Genomic DNA, 20766 nt, shown 5'->3' with positions numbered 1-20766 from the left:
GAAACAGGTGTGGAACTTGATTCAGGCAAAATAGGTTGAGGTGGAAACACTAAATCAAAAGATGAGAAGGAAGGAATAGGAGTGGATTTAGTAGTCCAATGTTTAAAAGGAAAACAAGACTCTTTGAAGACAACATCCTTGGAGACAAAACATGTCCTAGAAGCCAAATCATAAAGCTTGTAACCTTTGGTACCAAAAGGATAACCAAGAAAAATACAAGCCTTGGCCCTGAGATTAAATTTGGACCTCTCTCTAGCCAAGGTAGAAGCATAACAAAGGTAGCCCAAAGACCTAAGATGAACATAGGAAGGAGGCTTACCTAGTAACATTTGGAGGGAGTGAGATCATGCAAAAGAGGACTAGAAATTATATTAATCAAGAAAGTTGCAATTAGAACACAATCACCCCAAAACTTCAAAGGAAGATTGGCTTGAAATCTCAAAGCCCTAGCAACAGCAAGAAGATGCCGATGCTTCCTTTCAACCACTGAGTTTTGTTGTGGTGTTTCCACACAACTAAGGTGATGTATAATTCCTTTGGAAGCATAAAAGGAGTTTAAAGCAAATTTAGGTCCATTATCAGATCAAAACAAGAAGAAGAAGAAGAAATAGATGCAGGAAAAGGCAACCTTTCTACTTGGCTAGAGGACAAACAAAACAATCAAATGTTTTATTAATATTGCAAGTAATGACATTTGGTACAAGTGATTGCAACAAGACTAATCTTTGTGAGGAAGGGTGACCTAACCTACAATGCCATAGGCTAGTCTTGTTGATAGGCCAAAAACGTATTGACCCCTTGTGATTAAATTAATTGATTAATTAGCCAAATTTATTAATTAATCAAATTAACATGCAAAGCGCGTGGTAGCACAAACAAATCACCAATTAAACTAAGTGTAGCAGAAATTAAATTGACACGGTGATTTGTTTACGAATGAGGAAAACCAACACGGCAAAAACCCCACTGGGTGATTTTAAGGTCACCACTCCCAAAATTTCACTATTATCACAACAAGCGGTTACAAGTAAAGGAATCTCAGTACCTTATACCAACCTACAGTTGAACCCTTACCCCAATACTCAATTGAACTTGTTCTATAATGACAATTTCTCCTTTTGATGCACAGCTCCCAAGTACATGACTAACTAATTGCGCAGATCCTAGTACGCGACTTCAATCACCAACTAGAGAAGGTTGTTGGCTGCAAAGTTCTTCAGTTTATCCCAACGATGAAGATCAAGAAGATTCTTGGTCACAAAACCCTATGGTGCACATACACATCAAACACAAGAATGATGAACTAGGGCAAAACTTTGTCTCCAGTCACAATTTGCTTGAACAAACTTTGCTCAATGCTTGTGCAAATTGTGAACACTTTGACGGTCCTTAAAATAATCATTTTATATGTCTAGGGTTAGGAGAAAAGAAGTCTCAAAGACACATTCATGGATTCTAAGACAGATCAGAATTTTTGTTTCTTTCTTAAACCTCGACAGATAAGAGGTGTCGAGCAGCTGTCAAGCACACGGGCTGAACAACTTCTTAAACTTCAACACATGCTAACTATCGAGATAGCTGTCGAGCTTTAATGAACTTGCACTTCTCAGCTTGTTTCTTGGACAGACTTGATGACTTCAACACTTGATCTTGAAACCTTGTTTCTTGAAGTATTAAAAACACCTAGATCTACCCAATTACAAGTAAAGTGCATTTTGTTAAAGGATTAGCTAATTATATAAAATAGTGACATATGTTCCTAACAAGTGAATCACATATGTCCTAACAATCTCTCCCTTTGGCAATCCGTGACAAAACCACAACAAAAAAATAAGCATATGAGAGAAGTCATAAATCACTCAACTCATATTTACTTGTTGAATACAAAAAAATCTATCCTAACACAAACTCTTGAAAAACTTTGCAAGAACAGAGTTTATGGTAAGTAGACTTTAACAACTTGTATTTCGGAAACACTTGAAACAAAACTCATCAAGGCATCTTTGTGTGAAACAGAAATAATAGATTGCATACAAGTAATAAGAAGCATTTGCATAAAGAGAGAAAAGAAACAACACATGCAAGGATAGGTGAAAGAAACATACATCAACGTATAGAGAAAATAAGTACAATGTATGTCAATAATGATCACAAGACCCAAAGTACAAGAACAATGTATCTATAAAAGAAAGAAAAGAAGAGATACATAGCATCCTCACTACATCCATCAAGATATCAACACTCCCCCTAACAAAAATGTCATATACTAACTCTTCCCCTAAAAATGACTATTCTCATATCCAAAACTAAAACTACTCACCCTTTTTGTCACGAGTTACAAAGGGTAAGAGTGTTAAGTAGACATCTCATCAGTAGAGCTAGCATCTCCATCATCATCATCAGAAGCATCATCGTCATCATCATCCTCAGCCTCAGAATCAGAAGCCACTGAAGGAGGTGGTGGAGGAGAAGCCTCAGGAGCAAAACCACCCATAGTCGCTTGTCATCTAGCAATGTGGCCAACACGGAAGTTCACCTAATACAACTTTGTAGAGAGTGTATCTAGTCGAGCATCCATGCATTGAAGCTGCGACATGATGTCTCCTAATGACACAACGGTCGTGGAAGAGAAGGGAGCGGATGTGGATCGAGTAGATTGAGATGGAGCCGAACAGGAAGGAGGAGTTGCTGACTCTTGTCACGACCTAAATTGCACCTCGCTACGTTTTACGGTAGTGGCATCTATGGCACAAATATGAGTGAAGTGGTCGGACAGAGGAAAAGGGACGGAAAAATGGCGTAATATCCTTGTGATAGCAGAAGGAAAGATGAGCTTATCACGGGACGTCGATTCCAAATGAACAGATATAATGGAAAGAATAAAATGAGAGGGGAAATCAATAGTAAGATGCTCAAGAAGGGACAACAAAAACCAAGCATGAGGCTCTATAATGGAGTTATAATGAGGGAAATGATGGAGTACAAAGGTCATCACCATGTTCAAAAATCATGGGCCTTTTGCAAAGCCCGAACAATAAGTGAACTGGCGTTCACCCCACTTGGATGGACGCTCACAGAAAGTAGATTTGAGCTCATCTTTGGACACAATTCTCAGACGCTCATAATTAAAGTAGTCAGGAAACTCCACCCTAGGAACACGAAGCACATCCGTAACAAGTTGCAGTGTGACAGGAAAGCGCGTACCTCGAACGCAAGTGAAAAACTAAGGTACAGAACGATCAATTCATGCATGTTAGAGTAAAACTCTTGGATAAGAACGGAAGGACAAGTGATCGGGACATCACACAATGACTCCCATCCCCGATTGTGAATGACATTAGGAAGGTCAGTGTCGGCGAAGTCCGCTAGAATGACTTAGCGTTCAGATTGAATGCCTCGTCTAGAAAGGTTCTCTAAGAAAGCCTGTTGGGCATCCTTATCACCGAACCGAAGATGAGAAGGAGTAAGATCAGAAGACAAAGATGTCCCAGAATGAAGAGGGTTCTGAGACGGAGTAGACTTAGGTTTTGGTGCCATAGACACTACTAACGTAAACAGAAAGAGAATGAGAGACAGAGAGACAATCAGAAAAGTCCCAAAACATTTCAAATATAAAAAGTATATTGAAAAATAGAGTGCGTATGCATGGGAAATGCTTGAACATGTGACATGCAAAGTAAATTGCATCATGGGCTGAGCACAATCCAATCCTACCAGCATACAATCAATTGCACACTTTATACTAATGTTATGCAATGCATGAGATTTTAAACTCATTTAAGCAAAACCCATCCCAAAATTTCAACAAACACTCATCAATTTTGAAAAACCCCAAAATTTTTCAAAGTCCACAAAACCTAGGTTTCAAAACATGAAATGCATGAAGAATGAGAGATTAGAAGCTTACCAATCGAAGAAACTCTTGAACAAGCTTGAAGAAACCTTAAGGAGAAGATTGGGAGTGAGATGAGAGTGTTTAGGAGATGAAGAGATAGAGTTATCGAGAGAGAGATCAAGAGAAATAAGGTTCGGATCGCACGAGGAAGAATATATAGAACCTCAGTAAAGCACGACAGATGAAGGTGTAGAGAGGCGTCAAGCTAGGTGTTGAGGATTTTGCCGTCGACAGATACAGGTGTCAAGAAAGTGTTGAGGTACAAAAACATTAGACACAAGAGATAAGGCTCGATCGATCCACCAGGTGTCGAGAAGCTATCGACGGGACAGGAACTTTCTCGATCGATCCACCAGGTGTTAAGAAGGTGTCGAGATTGCGATAAGAAAAAGCTTGGAAGCTCGACAGATAGCTAGGTGTCAAGGGGGTCTCAAGCTAGCTTTTAAAATCAGTTTTTTGAGAAGAGAAAAACATAGACATGAATGTAATCAAGCATGCAACTCAACCAATGATACAAACACCATATTAACCTCTCAAAATCATCTCTCAACAAAAACGTTGAGCACAAAGATCCCAAAAACACACACACACACACACTGTTGACACCCTATTTTGCAACCCGTATTTAACCTCTCATGGAGTGTAAAAGGATAATTTCACATTGGAAATATGCATCTTGATTCTAGTCATTAGATCCTTAATCTCATTTCACCAAAATGATCTTGATATTATAACGATTAAATCGACTGGTCATGAGCCCTAATCGGACCATTAGATTGAAAGTTATCATCAAATCAAGTTTTAATGGCTGAGATGCACAATCACAAATTGAGTCCAACTATATGTGATTATGAACAACTGATTTCAATTGGTTATAAGTATAATCAATTTGAGATCGATGATGTGTCATAATTTGATTGGTTAGGACTACATTTTATGGTAGGGTTGCACACACCTAATTAACTAGATAGTTAAACATTAATTATTCAATGAGTAATTTGTGCAATTATCTTTTAATTAGAGTAAATTTGGAACCAATTAAGTCTGAAATGGGAGTGATTGGAGTCATTTAATGTTAATTGGGAGCTAATTTGGGACCTATTGATGTTAATTGTGCTGAAACCATTTTCTAACAAATGACCTCTGCTCACCATTTCATCGATATCTCTCAGAATATTTTGAATCTGTGAATGAGGTTAATTTTCCCAGAAACTAGACATCTGGGGCTTCAATTTGAGCACAAGAATGAGACAATTCTGATCAGAATTGAGGCAGATATGATTTTTCAAAATTGGCTCTATAGGCTGTTACAGCAGCTACGGAAAAACCGAATTTTAACTTGCTCCTCACTCCCACTGACAGTTTTTAGACCCCTTAAACAATTGATTAAACCTAGATAATTAGCCAAGTTGTTACTTAGTCCAATTAAACAAGTCTAGGTTATACAATAACAAAGAGCAAATCATGCAAAGCAGCGGAAAATAAATAATACAAGATATGATCACCTAGGAAACCAAACCGGTAAAAACCTGGGGAGGATTTGACCTAGCTATCCTCAATGTAAACTTGAATCCACTATCTTGAAAGAATCGAAGTTCATACAATAAGACTTACAAGCCCCCACGCTCGACTTCTTATTGCTACCAACCAGTAGAACTTATTGACATGACCACGTGCAAACTCCGAATCCACGGACTCCTTCTTTCTTGGATTCCCACCAGCTACAAGCACACCCGCTTGTGTATTCTTTGAGCTTTAATGGCAGCAACTGAATTGATCATCAAGGTGTAGATAAATCTTCTCCTTGAAAAACCCTAAGCTTGTGTAAAGGAAAGCTCCTCTAGATCTCACAAGAGATTTACACAAACCGCAAATATGAGCAACACTAAAACGTGGCTAGGGTTTGCCTTTTATACTTAGGACAAATAAGAAACCCTAAAAACGTTTTAAAACAAATAGGGCTGAGTTGGACGAATCTGCAGAAAAGCATTCTGCCCGAGCTTCGATTGGTCGAGCCTAAGCTTCGATCAATCGAGCCAGGCCAAAAGGCACAATGCTTCCTGCTTTAACTCGATTCCAACTTTACATTAACACACAACTTTGAGCTAGCTTTAAACACTTCTAAACACATTGTTTTGATCATGGTTTGCCAACAAGACAATTAGAGTTCTAAATACATAAAGTCCTAAACTTTAGAACCTAACAAACTCCCCCTTTGGCAATCCGTGACAAAACATAACTTAGAAGCTCAAAGTTTACAAAATGAAAAGCCCTTTACAAAATAATGCTCATAAACCAAATTCAATCCTAACTACTATCCATCAGTTGCAAGTGTAGATAGCAGCTTAATTGAATCAACCTGTATATTTCCTGAAACACTAAACAAAATGCATAACCGCATGTGTGGAAATAATACAAGTAAACAAAATAACTTCTTGATTTCAAACAACACACAAATAAAGACATATATCAATAAATAACTCATAAATATAAATCAATAAGCAGTTTGAAACAAGAAACAAATAAAGTACCAACAAAACATAAAACTCCCCCTAACATGAATATCCCATCAAAAACAAGGTAAGAGCTAAAAATGCATAAGTACAAAGTGAAGTACCTAGATACAATCTAAAACTCCACAAGCTCCAACCAAAAACAAATAAACTCCCCCTGAAAACAAAAACCCTACAAAGTACTCCCCCTTTTTGTGACGGAATGCCAAAGGGCAAACAAGATATCCATCATCAAAAGGGAGGTAGTCTAAACTGCGCCAACTCCGCACGTAAGGCACGGATCTCATCAAGCACGTCCACCAAAATCTGTCCTTGAGCCGCCTGAACGGTCAAGACATGATCTAACGTGCGACGAATGTCTGAATCATCCGAAGCAGTCGGTGGAGGAACATCAGCATCAGCAGCAGCACCTGAAGTCTCAACAGCAGCAGTACCTGTAGAAGAGGGAGGAGGGGGAACACCACTAGATGACGCACCTCTAGGACGAGAGGGAGCAACTCTCAACTGAGCAACTCTCTAACGAAGAAAGGTGGCACCTATGGGAGCAATCACATGAACAGGCCCACTAGACGGAAAACCATCTAGACCTAAGTAGAGCAAAATCCTATGAATGAAAATAGGATGAATTAGTGCATGCCTTACGACAAAACTCCTATGAACCTCGTTCAAAGAACGAAGGAACAAGTGAGGAAAACTGATAGACGCTCCAGAAGCAAAGGCGTACAAAAACACACATCGCTCTAAAAGGATGGTGTGAAAGTGAGAGATAGGCCACAAGGAATGACACGCAATCCAAACGAAAAGATAGGCCGTCTCGGTAAGCTCAGCGAACGTGATCCGAGGATCAGAACCCCACTGGATAGATGACCCAGTGATGTAAGACATGACAACGTCTAATGAGGGTGACTCATCATAGGGATAGTCAGCATCCCGAATAACCGGCACCCCAAGAGCCTCAGCCACTACCCGAGGGGTAATGGTGAACTCTACACCTCGTATCCAACTCCTAACTAGGGTGTTGGAATCATAGATGTGGCAAGAGAGGTTCGAGTAGAACTCTCTAATTAGGGCGGTCGGGGGTGGATGATCTATCTCTACGAGAGGCAACCAACCCCTAGACTCAAAATTGGCCCTAATGGCCGGATCAAGCACATCTAACACAACAGCTCGCTCAAACTAGATCTTACGCTTACAGTTCAAAGTGTCATAAGCTTCTCTACACTTATCATTCTTAAACAGCTCAACTCTAGTGGGAGACTCAGAGGAAGTGGAAGTGGTCCTATGGGCTCTAGTTTTCCTAGGCATGGTGCTAAGATAAGGATCAAAACATAGAGCGAAAGAACAAAAACACAAAACCAAAACCAAGGGCAGACTGCAAGTTAGCACAAAAAGAAAATATAGAATAAAAATCTATATGATGCATGAACAAGTTTAAATGTCATGATGCATGTTCTAATGTAGTGAATTAAGTCCAAAAGGTTCAAATTACAAAATTGGCTTGAACATTAAGGTTTTTAACACAAAAACCCCAAAATTTGGAAAACCACTTAATTAATTTGAAAAATATTGACAAATTAATCATTACACATGATATAATACCAAAAATAATGACCAAATACATCAATTGGATAAGCCAATTTCATCAATTTAAGCCAATTTGACAAAATCCCGAATTCGGATCAAATTCAAAACCCTAGAATTTTCAATTTTTCAAAAACCACAAAATTGATCAAATTAAACTATAGGGAACATCATTATATAGCATCATAGCACAAAAACCCATTGATCAATTTCACAAGAATAGGTTCGAATCATCAAAAACCCCAATACAAATGACACAGGGTATAGGGTTTAGGGTTTAGGGTTTAGGGAGCCAATGTGAAAGGATTCTTCATATGGTCATTGATGGACAACATGGAAATGGGATCAGGCTACAATGTTCAATTCGGGCTTAACTATGTGGATTACTTGGACAATCTAAATAGTCATCCTAAGAAGTCTGCAAAATGGCTCCGTTCTTTCTTGAAAGAATGACAGTTGGAAGGACTCAATTGTGATCTTAGTGATCTAACTTTTAGCTTTTTGCTTTCCTTGATGAGTTTGGTTGTTATCTTTCGCATGGTTCATTGCTTGTGGTGTTTCAAGAATAATTATCAAGGATATGTCATCCTCTCTTTCAGCCAACAGTTAATTATACCACTCCCACCTACGTCATTTTGTGCCCTTTGAAGTAAAAATTTGTAGCCTCTTTGGTATATGTAGCTTTTATAGATTCGCAATAGCCATCACTGTTCCTTGATAATCTTGATATTGATTATAGTTACAGCATCTCAGTTAGAAACCACGAATTAAAGTCTTATTAGGCTTAGCAACATGGGAAAAAGAAGAAGAAGAAGGATTAATATAAAGTACCCATGCATAGAAAAGAATTAACCTGTGACAAAAGTCACAAAAAGCATTTAAAAGAATATAACCAGGCATAACTTCTTATATCACCAAGAATCAGTATTTTGAAACGAGAGGAGTCTCATCACGGTTCCTAAAAGTGTTGTACCATATTAAAGATGAAAGTTATGCTTTAACTTTCAACTTTCAAGTAGGTTAATATATCAACAAGTCTACTGAATTTTATTTTATTTAATACCACAACAAATATGATGGAAGATGAGAGATTTGGATTCTGAAATATTTTCGTGAAAACTCTAGGAAGTGTCAATTAGTTGAGCCACAAGGCTCTTTGCAAGTCTACCGATTAATTTATATGTTCCTTACGTGCTTATGATGCGCATTGAATTCACATTAATTAGATGTTATATTTATTCTAATTTAAAAATTCCTTATTTTATATACTATAATAAAGGTTAAGGAGATTATGTTCCTAATTGATCGAACTCGTACTCTCTCTTACAAGAAAAGATGAACATGCTATACAATTTTTTTTTTTTTTTAGATAAGAAATACATGCATTTCATTAAATTGAAGAAAAGAACTTAGCATCCTAAGAAAGTAAGGATGCGATGAATGGAGGACAATCTGCCATCCACAAAGGAGTCAATATTCTTAGCATAGGCTGCTAAAGTATGTGCTGATCTATTCCCTTGTCTCCCCCACATGCAATGATTAGAGGGTATGAAACTCACGCAGTGTAGAGCAAGTTCCTAAGACTATAATGGAGATAGAAATCAGGGCATCAATGGGGCTCTCAATAGCAAGACATATAGTACAGAAGTCAATTTCAAAAATTTCGACACCACTCATAGTCAACCACTTTAGAGTTGTAACAAAAGTTGTGTTCCTAAACTTAACTAAATGTGGAGATTCCTAAACCTTCCCATCATACCACTCATGTCCCTGGAAGCAAACTAGGGATCCCAATCCAAAAGTTCCAATTAGATAATAATTAATAAGCGCATTCACATCAGTCTCAATAAAATAGCTTAAAGTTAAAAATATATCTAAAAACCCATAAAAGGTCTACACATCAGTCTCAACAAACTACCAAAAGAAAAAACCACTTGCATCGAACTTAATTGTTGATAATTAATTAGTGTGAGGATAATTGTTATAGTCCAAGAATAGTTGTTAGGTGTGCCAAGTAGTTGTATTAGGCTTTCAAAATTGTTCATTGTATTTTTTGGTGTCCCACAAAACTAACATTTTAGTTTTTTTTTTTTTTTTTTTTTTTTTTTCACAAAACATTTTAGATTAATTGCTTGTTCCTCACTTTTACCCGAAAGCAAGGTTCCACACCTGAAGTCAATCCTAACAAACTTCAAGATGGTGAAGCCAAAATCTATGGAAAGTGAATCCTCGGATCATCAGCAACCCTTCTTTTCCCCACAATGTGCAAGCAGTAACTAATTTCAATAAATGATCATAAAGGGGGATTTTTTGGGGAGACCAAACTTGGCAAGTTTGGGGGGATTTTGGCATATTGAAGAATAATGTAGTTTTAGCTTCAGGGAGAGGTTCTCTTTATGGTATTTTGTAAATGCCTGATGAGGTAAAATGTTGTGGTAATAATTCATATGTTGCCCCTCCAATTTGGATTAAGAAAATAATAAGAACATAAATGAATAAACAATATTTAAATGGAATAGAGGATTGGATGTAGGGTGTTTTCAAAAGTGGTTAACTGGAATGCTAAAGGTACGGGTTTAATTCTATAGTCTATATTATAGAAAATTTTGGATAAACCCAAGTGAATGCTTATAGTTCACATTTTTAACCCTGTTAACAACCAATCGAGATGGATGTTTAGAAGATTCAATCTGCAGACATGCTAGAGATACCCACCATTGGCAAAAGTCTTGTATGGGCCGAGTTAATGAGGTCTTTGTCTCACCGGGGCCCACCTATTTGTGAGACAATGGTTTCATACGCCCAATACATGAGATACTTTCCCCTGCCATTGGCATTTAGCAGATTATCAACTTGAATACACTGGTAATGGAAAATGTCCTAAAGGAAAACCTATGCATCAAACAGGTGGGCATAGTATAGTGTATTGGATATCCATTTCCAACTCTGGGCACAATACATCACCAACCACGCTTTAACTCACACTCAGTTGCTTGAATAAGTCGAGTAGTAAGAAAAGAAATTTGGATGGTGGGCATTAATAAGCAAGAGCATAAGTCATTGTTTAAATTCAATCAAAATGAAGCATTAACTTCTTCCATTATGTGTTAACCAGTCACTAATTAAGCATAACTACCTCTTTCAAAACAAAACTTCATTTCTGGACTTTCCCACGCTAGTCAGGAATAAAAGAAAAACAATTCCACAAACTGAATAAATTAACATCGTCATTTTGCTACAATATGGTCATCTACTTGCATCTTAGTCTCAGCTCCTAGCATAATAAATAACAAAAACATTAGCCCCTACGTTAATGATACATGAAGGCTTCCTGTACTCCTAATGTCTTTCTTCCTGCAAAAATAGGACACACAGCAACTGCACTCCAATCTTTGGCTTCTTTCATCATACATTCTTAGTCATAATGCATGTCAACGTTTGACTCCGGCGCTTTGGATTGTACACACAAGCATGCTCATGTAATAAATATGAATCAAGATTCATCATGAATCTCACATTTTGACATTTTGCCTTTCTTGGATTTTAACGTCTTGCTTCCCTCGTTTTCTTTCGATGCCTTCTTTTCCGTTCCATTGTTTTCTTTTGATGCCTCCTTGTTTCCTTCATTTTCTTTTGTTGCCTTTTTCTTCCTCTTTCTTTCATCTTCTTTTGATGCCTTCTTTCTTTTCACAGGCAGTGTTTCTTCCTCGTCTCTGATTTCAGTCTCATTAGCAATTTGTTCAACATTTAGAGGTAGATCTACTACTAAAGAAGGTTTCACTTCAACTCATAAGAATGAGGAATGTATAATTAGTAGGTGTGGATTAATGTTGACATTATAATATTATATAACTAGCTTTGCAAAAGAGGAACAATTAAGGTAAACATCATATAAACTAAAGTGCACCAAACTTCAAGTTCGAGCAACTTCAAAAACTGGAGTCAGATCCCATACATCCCTATCAAAGTTAAAGCATATTTGATCCCCTAAAAACCCTTTTTAAATCAAATTAGGCTAAGATTAAATTTAGTCCACTACTTTTATTTCAATAGTCAAATTAGTCCCTACGGTTTAATTTTTATCATTCTAGTCCTTTCATCCAAATTTGTTACTAAATGACTCCATTTTAATATTATTTTTTTCTTCATTCAAATTTTAACTGAAAACATTCATAAGTTGCTCCGTTTAATAGATCTTGTCATTTGATGAGTACTAGTTAGGAAAAAATATTAACACAGAAGTACCAGATTGACTCATTTTGATATAGTAGGGGACTAAAATAATAAGAATTAAATCTTAAGAACAAAATTGACAATTGAAGTAAAAATCAAGGGTCTAAATTGAATTTTAGCCTAAAAATTGTGTGTAGCATAGAGACCTCAATGGAAAATAAAATATTTTTATCATTTTACATCGCAACGAAAAAAATACCAGGAGGATAGGATCGATCTAGTCTTCACTCCTAGGCCATTACAAGCTGTTTACTTATAAGTAGTTTAATAAAGACAGACTCCAACCTCCTAGGAGATCCCTGAAGTTAAGTATAAAGAATGGATCCAAAGTTATAACATCAAATCAACCAATCTAGAAAGAGGTGAAACAAAGTTTAGCAAGTTGTTAGCCTCAAAGTTTTCTTTCAAAAATATTAGTTCCACCTTATATAACTGCTTTCAACGATGACCCAACTTTTTGCGTTGTTTTTTAGTAACTTCATTATAAAGTGATAAGACCATTTTTTTTTTTTTTTTATGACAAGGAACCCCCTCAAGGTATGAGCCAATGGGACACCACTGAGGGGTAAACCCAGGATGCCCACATACCCCACTGAGCAAGCATCAAGTAAATCGCAAAATGCCTCAGCTAGGAGTTGAATCAAAGACTTTTGGGTTTATAGTTATCCAGACACTCTCCCTTATTGTAGAGACATCCCAGGTGGGGGCAAAGTGATAAGACCTTTCCTTATTGGTAAGCTATACACATCTTGTGAGTCTTGAACTCACTACCTTACCCTCCGTCCCATTAATTGGGGAGGAGCATGTGTCATTTGAGCTAAAGCTCATTAGCTCCAGCCTAGTGTTAGAATTATCACTCATATCGTATAAGCAATAAATTGCTTCAAACTTAGACTACATTACTAGTACCTGTCCCCCCCTATCGTATAAGCAATAAATTGCTTCAAACTTAGACTACATTACTAGTACCTATCCCCCCCCCCCCCCCACCCCAATCATTCCTTGTTGACAAAATGTAACAACATGCCACTAATAGAATAATCATAGTACAAGGAACAATACTATTAGCTTGGTCCATAATGGACAAGACAAAACATTAAACTAACCTTCATCAGCAAAATTGGAGTCACAGACAACTTTTGTAAGATGTTGCAACAAGAAAACCTACACGATGAAGATAATAAAAAATAAGATGATGGAAATTTATGCAGCATAGCACATTAGCTTATAAAATCATAAACGAAAAAACTATCTATAGTCCCTACATGAGCTCTGTAAAAGTGTCAACCTTACAGATGTCAGGACCACAAATTCAAACAATGAAACTCAAACCAATACATAGGTCCGAATAAGGGGCAGTCATTAGGCTTGTGGACCAAGAGACGGTGCATGTTTAGGAATGCTTAGGCTTCAATTGTAATGTAGACCTTTCTAGCCAAAAGTTTAAGTGCACCATGCCCTAAGCAGACCTTAACAGCCAAGTATACGAGTACACCATGCATAAGATTAATGCACTTAAATTTATACATTCACCATTAAACCATTTTGCTCAATGTTTTCAACATTATGCCATCGTGTTAATTGACCATCTTGCTTTGGACTCATCACATGCAGATTACTAATGCCCCTCTAATAAGAGTCACAGTAATGTGCTAATGGCAGCATCTCACTTTATACAATATTCAAATGAATGGTAACTGCAATAATTTGAGTCTATTCATGAAAGCAGGAAAAAACTTCATTTTTCATTAACATAATATCCAATGAAATTGCTAAACCCTCATAAATGGATTTACTAATTCCTTTTAACAAAATATAAAAAGATCAAATGGTTAGAACAACAAGTTTTTAGCTTTGAATGCAAAAAAGCTTTATCACTCATCTCTATCACAGCCTAAATTTGTTCTTGGCCTCAAGGTAGAATAAAGAGTTTTGAGCATTAGGTAAGAAAATTTGAGATGCTAAAACAATGAGTAACAAGATACAAAAATGTAACTCTAGTAAGGGCAAAAAATAAATATAAGAGTTTAAAACTAGCACATATCTTCAGCCCTGTCTTTCAGCAAGAAATTCTAACAACTCTTCATAATCAAAAAGTATAAGAACATAACGTAGACAGAAGTTGCCGAGTCTTTATATCCCATAAGCGTAGATAACTGTCCAGTCCTAGAAATTAGTCAAGTTCTCAGTTTTAATGGTCAAGAAAATTTGGTCCTAAGATAAACAAACTTAACATCAAAAGGCAAAAGGATGGTTCGATAAAATTAAGTGAAATCAAACATGATGAAGTGCTAACTGCACGCACCTTCTTTTAATTAGAATAATAATATAGGAAATAACTTTAAGGAAAAAGAAAATAATACAAGAATAAACGGTTGTCCTTGCTTAGTAGGTAATATAGCAAGTGATTGAGTATCAACTAAGATGAATATTTCCTCATTTTCTTTCCCATTTCTCCATACTAAAAGGCTACCCTAACTAAAAAAGAAAAAGAAAAATAAGGTATGCACACACAATACGAAACACAGACTATAGACTTCTCTCTCTTGATGTGTGTGTGTGTGCGCACGCACGGGTGTGCATGTGCGTGTGTGTGCAAATGGTGTTTTGTGAGTATGTATGTGTGTCAGTATGAGTTTTGAGGCAAATTAACATAAAGGTAAAATAATGCAACATACTCACCACAAGATGCTATCATTGGAATCTCTGGGTTCCTGACTATAGATCTGATGCTTTCAGAACATTTGCCTAGAAAGCATGCCAATACTTTTCCTGTAAAAAGATACTTTCATCATTTACGGAGTTACAAGAGAGAAAAATATCAAATATGAATAAATGCAATAATAACATTAGCAACATCATAAATCAATTTTCACATCCACCTCAATGCAACTCAATTAACCTGAATCCAAAAATATGAAATAGTTGCCAATAATCCTAACTTGACCTTGGAGTAAAACAAGTTCAATTTTCAGAGTTAAAAATGAATAATACCCTAGAATACCTACGGTACTTGCAAAAGGACCTATGTATAGACATTAAACTTCATATGCCAATCAATTGTACATTAACAATTTACTTTGAAAATTTTTTTTAATTTCTACAAAAGGTTTGAGCTCTATTGCATTAAAATTTCAATAATTTCGATACTGAATTAGGTGTATGTGTGTGTTTGTGTGTGTGCGTGTGTGTGTGTGTGTGTGTGCATGCGTGTGCATGTGCAAATGGTGTTTTATGAGTATGTATATGTGTCAGTATGAGTTCCAATGCAGATAAAGGAAAGACTCACAGATTTGGCAGCCCAAATTTTAGTACAATTGTCAAGATCCGACATGTTCATTTTAACACCATTTTTGAGATGAAATACAAGAAAACCATTATTAAGGCAATGCACTTAAAAATTTTACTCAAACCGCAAAAGCTCATATTATTTGTTTAACTTACTAATTCTTTATTTAAAATGAGTGTTGGCCCCAAAAAGATGGTGAATAACATATTCAAACTAGTGACCACCTCTTCTTGAGGCGTGGCACCCAATGAATTCTACTATTCCAAGGGCAACATTAATTAAACTCCATTAGCTGCATAACAATTATTCAAACTGAATGCGTCAACAGCAAAAGAAACCCAATAAAAATAAAAACATACTACCAAGTACCAAGACAAAGATGCTTACAATTGCAATATTCATTTCTACATGAGATCCTATACACCCAATTCTACATTTAACCCATAGGACATGGAAGCTTCAATAAACGAAACAAAACTAACAATTGGAACCAAAACCAAACACTTAAAATAAATTTAAACATATTGCCAACAACGACACGTATGCTTGAAATTCAAAATTCAATAAACTCAAACAATTTGTAACACGTAACACATATCAGGTCATCTTTACGGTCATTGATAAAAGCAACAAGCATATATTTTGCTGAGTCCAACTCACCTCACCTCTCCACCACTCCAGGAGCCCCTCCTAAACTAGACTTAGCTTCAATATCTATTACCCCAAAAAAACATAAACACCAAGCAAAGCATTAAAAACCCAAACATATAAATACAATATAAAGCATATAAAACCCAAAAGACAAAATTCTTAGAAAATGGTATTTCTAATTCCGATAAATGAATAAAAGGATGTAAGAGAAAAAAATCACCTTTGATAAGTCCTAGTGTGTTGAAGGTTAAAGCTCGAAGAGAAGGGCAACCAGGACACTCTAATGTGGTTGTACGAGGCATCTTTTTGGTAAAACTTACGTCGTCTCTCACAAACAAGAAGTAACAAACCCCAACACCAAAACTGATGGAACAAGTGCAAGAAACGTTAAACCCTTGCAACCTCTGTGTGTGTTTGCGATAATGGATGTTTTAAAACTAAGCTAGTTGGTCGAAAGTAGGAAACGTTAAACCCTTGCAACCTCTGTGTGTGTCTGCGTTAATGGATGTTTTAAAACCTGGCCAGCTGGTCAAAAGTGCAAGAAACGTTAAACTTTTGCAACTTCTATGTGTGTCTACGTTAATGAATGTTTTAAAACCAGGCCGGTTGATTGAAAGATATAATCGGGAACCCGAAAGTCCAAATTTTGGGCCCATATGATAAGGCTAGGGATTTCTAGCATGGTCTCTTTAGGAGTGCAGCCAACTAGATACAGTTTAAGCCTTGTAAATATTGCTTCCAAGCTTCTAATGCGTTGGACTGGTTTCCATAGAGTGATAGAATAGGTTAAAAAAAATTTTAATCTTGGATTGTGTTGAGTATCAACAAAGATGAACATTTCCTCATTTTATGTCCCATTTCTCCAAACTAAAAGGCAACCCTAACTAAAAAAGAAAAAGAAGAATAGGGCTTGCATACATAATACGAAACATAGACTATAAACCCCACCCTCTTGATGTGTGTGTGTGTGTGTGTGTGTGCGTGTGTGTTTGTGTTTGTGTGTGTGTGTGTGTGCGTGCGCATGTGCGTGTGCGTAATGGTGTTTTATGAGTATGTATATGTGTCAGTATTAATTCCAATGCAGGTAAAGCAAAGGCTTACAGATTTGATAGCCCAAATTTTAGTACAGTTGTTAAGATCCAACATATTCATTTTAACACCTTTTCTAAGATGGAAAATAAGAAAACCATTATTTCATATATGAATAAGCTTGTACACTCCAAAATTTTACTCAAACCGCAAAGTCTCATATTATTTGTTTAACTTACTAATGCTTTATTTAAAATGAGTGTTGGCCCTAAGAAGACAGTGAATAACAGATTCAAACTAGTGACCAACTCTTCATGAGGCGTGACACTCAATGAATTCTATTACTCCAAGGGCAACATTAATTAAACTTCATTAGTTGGATAACAAATATTCAAACTGAATGCACCAACAGCAAAAGAAACCAAATTGAAATCAAAACATACCACCAAGTACCAAGATAAAGATGCTTACAATTGCAATATTTATTTCTACATGTGATTATGTACCATATTCTACATTTAACCCATAGAACATGGAACCTTCAACAAACCATACTAAACTAACAACTGGAACCAAAGCCAAACACTTAAAATAAATTTAAACATATTGCCAACAACAACATAGATGCTTGAAATTCAAAATTCAACAAACTCAAACAATTTATAACACTCAACATATACCGGGTTATCATCATGATCATTGATAGAAGAAACAAGCACACATTTTTATTAGTCCAACTGACCCGACCTCTCCACCATTCTGGGAGCCCCTTTTTAACTAGTCTTAGCTTCAATAACTATTACCCCAAAAAATCATAAACACCAAGCAAAGCATCAAAATCCCAGACATATAAATACAATATAAAGCATATAAAATCGAAAAGACAAGCTTTTTACAAAAGGGAATTGCTAATTCCGATAAATGAATAAAAGGGTGGAAGAGAAAAAAATCACTTTTGATGTGTTCAAGTGTGTTGAAGGTTAGAGCACAAAGAGAAGGGTAACCAGGGCACTCTAATGTGGTTGTATGAGGCATCTTTTTGGTAAAACCTATGTTGTCTCTAACAAACAAAAAGTAACAAACCCTAACACCAAAAATGATGGAACAAGTGCAAGAAACGTTAAACCCTTGCAACCTCTGTGTGTGTTTGCGTTAATAGATGTTTTAAAACCGAGCCGGTTGGTCGAAAGTACAAGAAACGTGATACCCTTGCAACCTCTATGTGTGTCTGCGTTAATGGATGTTTTAAAACCTGGCCAGCTGTTTGAAAGTGCAAGAAACATTAAACCCTTGCAATTACTGTTTGTGTCTGCGTTAATGGATGTTTTAAAACTGGGCCGGCTAGTTGAAAGATATAACCAGGAACCTAGAAGTCCAAATTTTAGGCCCATATGATAAGGCTTTGGATTTCTAGCATGGTCTCTTTAGGAGTGTAGCCATTAGATATAATTTGGGCCTTGTAGATATTGTTTCCAAGTTTCCAATGTGTTGGACTAGTTTTCATAGAATGATAGAATGAGTTAAAAAAAAAGATTTAATCTTGGATTGTGTTGAGTATCAGCTAAGATGAACATTTCCTCATTTTCTTTCCTAGATCTCCAGACTAAATGACCACCTTAACTAAAAAGGAAAAAGAAAAATAGGATATGCACACACAATATGAAACATAGACTATATACCTCTCTATCTTGATCTGTGTGTGTGTGCGCGTGCACGCATGCGTGTGCGTGTGTGTGTATGCATGTGCATGTGCAAATGGTGTTTTTGTGAATATGTATTGTGTGTCAGTATGAGTTCCAATGCAAATTAACATAAAGGTAATATAATACAACATACTCATCACAAGATGCTATCATTGGAAGTTCTAAGTTCTTGGTTATAAATTTGATGCTTTCAAAACATTTGCCCAGAAAGCACCCCAATAATTTTCCTGTAAAAAAAACTTTCATCATTTATGGAGTTGCAAGAGAGAAAAATCTCAAATATGAATAAATGCAAGAATAACATTAGCAACATCATAGACCAATTTTCACATCCACCTTAATGCAACTAAATTAACCTCAATCCAAAAATATGAAATAGTTACCAATAATCCTAAATTGACCTTGGAGTAAGACAGGTTCAATTTTCAGAATTAAAAATGGATAATACCCTTGAATACCTACGGTACTTAGAAAAAGACCAATGTATAGACATTAAATGTCATATGCCAATCAATTGTGCATTAACAATTTAATTTGAAAAAAAAAAAAAAAATTTACTTTCTACAAAAGGCTTAAGCTCTATTGCATTAAAATTTCGATACTAAATTAAGTAAGGGTGTGTGTGTGTGCGTGCGCGCGCGTGCATGTGTGCATGTGTATGTGCTTGTGCAAATGGTGTTTTATGAGTATGTATTTGTGTTAGCATGAGTTCCAATGCAAATAAAGGAAAGACTCACAGATTTGACAACCCATATTTTAGTACAGTTTTCAAGATCCGACATATTATTTGTTTAACTTACTAATTCTTTATATAAAATGAGTGTTGGCCTCAAGAAGATGGTGAATAGCAGATGCAAACTAGTGACCACATCTTTATAAGCCATGGCACCCAATGAATTGTACTACTCTAGGGCAACATTAATTAAACTTCATTAGCTGCATTACAAGTATTCAAATTGAATGCATCAACAGCAAAATAAACCTAATTGAAATCAAAACATACTACTAAGTACCAAGATAAAGATGCTTACAATTGCAATATTCATTTCTACACGAGATCCTGTTCACCCAATTCTACATTTAACCTATACAACATGGAAGTTTCAACAAACCATACTAAACTACCAATTGAAACCAATTCCAAACACTTAAAATAAATTGAAACATATTACCAACAACAACACAGATGCTTGAAATTCAAAATTCAATAAACTCAAATAATTTGTAACACCCAACACGTACTGGGTCATATTTACCTTCACTGATAGAAGCAACAAGCACACACTTTGATGAGTCCAGCTCACCCCACATTAGCCCCTTCTTGACTAGCCTTAGCTTCAATAACTATTAGCCCAAAAAAACATAAACACCAAGCAAAGCATTAAAATCCCAGACATATAAATACAATATAGAGCATATAAAACCTAAAACACAAGCTTTTTACAAAAGGGTATTGCTAATTTCAATCAATGAATAAAAGGGTGTAAGAAAAAAAAAATCACCTTTAATGAGTCCAAGTGTGTTGAAGGTTAGAGCTTGAAGAGAATGGCAACTATGGCACTTTAATGTGGTTGTACGAGGCATCTTTTTGGTAAAACCTACGTTGTCTCTCACAAACAAAATGTGACAAACCCCAACACCAAAAACCAAGGAACAAGTGCAAGAAACATTAAACCCTTGCAATCTCTGTGTGTGTTTGCGTTAATCGATGTTTTAAAATCAGGCTGGCTGGTCGAAAGTGTAGGAAACGTTAAACCTTTGCAACCTCTATGTGTCTCTGCATTAATGGATGTTTTAAAACTGGATCGGCTACTCGAAAGATATAATTGGGAACCCGAAAATCCAAATTTTGGGCCCATATGATAAGGCTTT

The 20766-nt window shown here is 36.3% G+C and overlaps 1 long non-coding RNA gene across 1 annotated transcript; it reads right to left on the bottom strand.

The window, feature by feature from the left end:
• Positions 1-11152: 11152 nt before the first annotated feature.
• On the bottom strand, positions 11153-19104 carry LOC126693812 (uncharacterized). Its single transcript, XR_007645535.1, has 4 exons — positions 19028-19104; positions 14905-14994; positions 13329-13386; positions 11153-11702 (listed from the first exon to the last, which is right to left on the bottom strand). It is a non-coding gene; the product is annotated as an uncharacterized LOC126693812 (long non-coding RNA).
• Between the last annotated feature and the right edge of the window lie 1662 nt (positions 19105-20766).

Source organism: Quercus robur, chromosome 7 (genome assembly GCF_932294415.1).
Source record: "Quercus robur chromosome 7, dhQueRobu3.1, whole genome shotgun sequence".
In the NCBI taxonomy this organism is placed as follows: domain Eukaryota; kingdom Viridiplantae; phylum Streptophyta; class Magnoliopsida; order Fagales; family Fagaceae; genus Quercus; species Quercus robur.
This window is presented reverse-complemented; position numbering and strand designations above follow the sequence as displayed.